Raw genomic sequence first — 5,000 nt, 5'->3', positions numbered from 1 at the left:
TCCCCATGCCCCCCCCCCGCTCCTCCATCTGCATTCCTACCATTCTCCTCTCAATATTATCTACCTGCGGTGTAACTCCCTTCGACTTTGGGACCTTGACATCGTGCTGATTCTCGTGGGCCTGCGGAGTGCCGTGGGAGACTGTTCGTGAAACCTTCGCTATCACTGTTTCTGGCAACCAAAGAGAACACATAGGTATTGTCCATGACATTCTCATAAGGCGTCTGGGCGTTATGAACATCTCTTTTACGGGTTCGTGTAGGACTGTTGCGGTAGCTAACCGTGCCTGCGACTCTGTCGGAAGCGCGGGTGCGAGGAACCAGCCAGGGCTGGGTCGGCCCCCCCCCCCCCCCCCCCGGATCGGATTGTGGCGGGCAGTGCCTCCGTGCTGGTTTTTTGGAGGGTCCGGATGGAGTAATGAGGGCTCCGTGTGTGAGTAGATGTGTGTGTGTGTGGTGTGGGTGATGGTGAAGGTGTTGTGTGTTGGGCTGTGTTGTGTGTGTTAAGCTGTGGTGTGGGTGTGTCTATATCTATATATATATATATGTAGTGGGGGTGTGTTGTGATGTGTAGGCTTGGTGTCGTGTGAGTGTGTGAGAGGGTGTGGTAATCTATAATATCATCTATATCAGTTGAGGGTGTGGGGTGTGTGTGTGTGGGTGTCCGTGTTTGGTGTGGTGTGTGGTGTTTGTCTTGGTGGCGAGTGTGTGTGTGGGGGCGTGGGTAACTGGACTGCGTCGATGGCAATCGTGGGGCGTCGCCTCTTTAACCTTTGCCTTGCGACTGTGTGTGATGTGTGGTGTTGTGTGCTGTGGTGTGTTGTTAGCTGTCGTGTGTGGTCATGTGTGGGTGTGTGTGTGTGTGTGTCGTGTAGTGTGTGAATGTGTCGTGTGTGTATGGGTGTGTGTGTGCTGGCGACCGGGTGGGTTATGCTGCTGTCGTGTCAGTGTGCCTGTCGTGTGCCTGATTGTCGTGGTGTGTGTGTGTGTGTGTGTGTGTGATGCGCAGTGGTCCAGTGTTTGAATGTGCCCTCGCTATGTATGTATGTGTGTGGCTTGTGTGTGTGAAGTGGTGTGTGTGTGTGGTGTGAGTGTGTGTTATGTGTTTTTGTGTGTGTGTGTTTGCTGTTCTGAGGTGTGGTGTGGGTTGTGAGTGTGTGGGTGGGTGTGTGGGGGTGTGTGCTGTTTGTCGTGAGTGTGTGAGTCGTCATGTGTGTGTTTTTTGTGTGTGTGTGTGTGTGTGTGCTGGTCGATTTGTGTGTGTGCTGTGTGTGTGTGGCACTGGGTGTGTGTTTGGTGTGTGTGTGTGTCGTGTGTGTGAGTGTCGTGTGTGGTGTGTTGGTGATTGTGGATGAATGTGTGTAGTTCGAGAGTAGTGTCGTGTGTTTGTGTCTGTGTGTGTTGTGTGGTATGTGGTGTGTAATGTGGATGACTGTCGTGATGTGAGGCACACAAAAACAAACACACACAAGCACACACACAACCCAACACACACAAAAACAAACAACACAACAGAAACAAACACCCACCCCACACAAACCCAACAAACACTCAACAACAAACACACACACACCACCAACAGCACCACACAAACACACACACACACACACCCCCACACACAAACACAAACCACAACACCCCCCCCCCCCCCACCCCCCCAAAAACACACAACAACACACACACCCACACACACCCCACACCCACACACCCCACACTCACACACACCCACACACACAAACAAACACACAAACACAAAAAAAAGGAAAAAGGAAACCATCACACACACACTCACACACACAACACACACACACACACACACACCCACAAAACCACACACCAACACACCCCCACACACACCATACACACACACACCACACACACAAAACAAAACACACACCACACACACACACACAAAACACACAAAAAAATGATAAAGGATATAATATATGATAGAACCAAAAAACCAACACCACACACACGCGCCACACACACACACTCCACACACACACACACAGACACTACACAACATAAAAGGACATACACACACACACACTACAACACACACACACAACCACACCCACACCCAAACAACAAACAAACACACCCCAACATACAAAAAACACCCCACACCAACCCACCCAAAAACACACCCCACACACACCAACACCACACACACCCACACACACACACCACACAAGAAAAAAAAAAAAAAAAGTAACAAACACCAAAAACACCCACCCCCAAAACTAATACACCCCGCCCCAAACCCAAGACCTCACACCGACCCCGCACCCCAAAACCACCCAGTCAAAAGGGTGGCCCCTGACTCAGAAGGGGGTCATTTAATGCCAATTACAGGCAGAACATTCGGCAAAACCTTTCCATTATTTTGTTCTAAAAACTCAAACAACAAGATATATGCCTTTTTTTTAACGTGTTACTCAAGTGTTATCGTATTTGGGGAAATAGCCTTGTTTGTCATAATTTAATATCATACCATTTTTTTCCTTCTTTATCTCTATAATATTAGAAATTTCTCTACTTACCAATTAGAGAAAATCCTATTAAATAGAGTATATGCAATTCCAATTTGTTTCGTTCGTGGAAATCCATGAGGCGTGTTAAAATCCACACCGTCTTTCCCACTCGCAGAAATACCTTGACTGGAGATTCATTTTCCTTAACAGAAATTCTTTGTCTTCCTTTTTTCCGAAATGAAGCGAAGGAAGACAACGGGTGTGGGATGTTCCACATGCCTGAGCTGAGTTGCAAGTTGTGGGAAATGGCTCCACATGTTTCCTTTTCGCATGATCATTCGACACTACGCCTACATATAGACTTGTGATTAAGCAAATGGATTTTGACGTTTATATTTACACACACACATACATACATATATAAATGTATGTATACATACATACATACATAAATGTATGTATACATACATACATAAATGTATGTATACATACATACATAAATGTATGTATACATACATACATACATAAATGTATGTATACATACATACATACATAAATGTATGTATACATACATACATACATAAATGTATGTATACATACATACATACATAAATGTATGTATACATACATACATAAATGTATGTATACATACATACATACATAAATGTATGTATACATACATACATACATAAATGTATGTATACATACATACATACACACACACACACACACGTACATATATACATACATAAAGGTTGATAGATTAATAATTCTCTGTGTATCTAACTGTGTGTGTGTGTGCGTGTGCGTGTGTGTGTGTGAGTGTGTGTGTACGTGAGTGTGTGCGCGTGTGTGCCTGTGTGCGTGAATTCATGGATCGTCTAGTTTTATCTCGCTCGTAGATCTCCGTCTGAGCTTAACCCTTTTTTCACCCAATTACTAAAAGGCATTTAGCTCTCCCGTCACACACTCACGTACACACTTTATGAAACATAAAACCAGTGCCCATCAAATTAATTCGACTACAATTTAACCTTTTTTTTTTAGCCCTTCTCTTATCTTGTCATGCAAGAGGCGCTCCTAATTTAGACAAATGTGCATTACAACGTGGATGTGTATTTTTGGGTTCAGTTGAGTGACAGCCCTAATGTACACTCTTAGTAAGACAAGCTGCCGAGTCTCCATGGCGAGGCGAAGAACAGTGTGTGTCGTGTTCTTTGTGTGTTTATGTTTCCAAGTGTATTTCGTTGCATGTAATTTCGCCGTGTTGCAAGGTCGGGGTACATTCTCATATTACCACGCGTAATGCATGGGATTTTGGTATATATATATATATATATATTTTTTTTTTATGGTATTTTACATTTAGGGGAAAAGAAAGGGTAGAAAGAGAAGGGAAAGAAAGACCTTTGTCTTGGTGTTCGTGTGCATTTGTTATGATCATTATGGCCATCAGTGATATTACTTTTATGATTGTTATTAGTATTATTCCTATGTTGATATCGTTATTAATATTTCTTTCTAGTTATATAATCATTACTATTAACATTACTGCTTTTGCTAGTATACCTTCTGCTATGATTATTTTTATCATCATTGTTGTTATCATCATCATGACTGCCATTTTCATTATTCTTTTTATAATCATTATTAGTATTATCATTATCATTACTATTATCATAATTATCTTTATCATTATCATCATTATCCTTATTGTGTTTACTGTTATTCTTGATACCATTGTTATTATCTTTGTTTATATTATTATCATCATTTTTATAATCAAAATTATCATTTTCATTATCATTACTTTCATAAACCTTACTATGATTATCATGATTATCACTACTTTTTCATTATCATCATTATGATTATCTTAATCATTTCCATCTTTATTGCCATATGAATTATCCTGATTATGATAAGGGTAATCACATTTGTCATAAATTTTATCTATATCATCATTACTATAACTAATTATATTGATGCGGTTGCTATAGCTGCTGTTGATAATTGTTTTGTTGTTATTTATCATCATAATAGGAACGCTACGAGTAACGACAGCCGTATTGATTGCAGAGAAAGAAATGAAAGCAAATATTGTATAGCGCAAAAAGAGCTCAACATTGTCATTAAAACCTGCTACACCTCCCATTATACAGCAACAAATGTTGACCTTTTAATAAAAATGCAACACACCATGAAGAGGATACCTTAAAGCAATCTGGGAAGAACTTCTGAAAGTGCTGGGGTACTTTTGTAATTAAAAGATTAAACAGAAGCAGTTTCATTAATCTTAAACGGTTTGCGATTTTTTTTTTGGCTCTTATTTTTTACTTTTTTTTTTTCTAAAGAAGTGTTTTTGAGAATGTGCATGGCAAGAGGTCATGGGGTGGATATATAAATATGAACACACACACACGCACAAACACATACACACACACACACAGACAGACACTCAACACACACATACACACACACACACACACACACACAAACAAACACAAAATAACTTGATGTGATG

General features: G+C 41.0%; 1 protein-coding gene across 1 annotated transcript in view; it reads left to right on the top strand.

The window, feature by feature from the left end:
* Positions 1–5,000, top strand: part of LOC122262631 (nephrin-like) — a 93,760-nt gene that overhangs the window by 827 nt on the left and 87,933 nt on the right. The gene's annotated exons all lie outside the window — the stretch shown is intronic.

This window comes from Penaeus japonicus, unplaced genomic scaffold (assembly GCF_977035675.1).
Source record: "Penaeus japonicus unplaced genomic scaffold, GWHDUDI00000001_assembly GWHDUDI00000025, whole genome shotgun sequence".
Lineage (NCBI taxonomy): Eukaryota > Metazoa > Arthropoda > Malacostraca > Decapoda > Penaeidae > Penaeus > Penaeus japonicus.
This window is presented reverse-complemented; position numbering and strand designations above follow the sequence as displayed.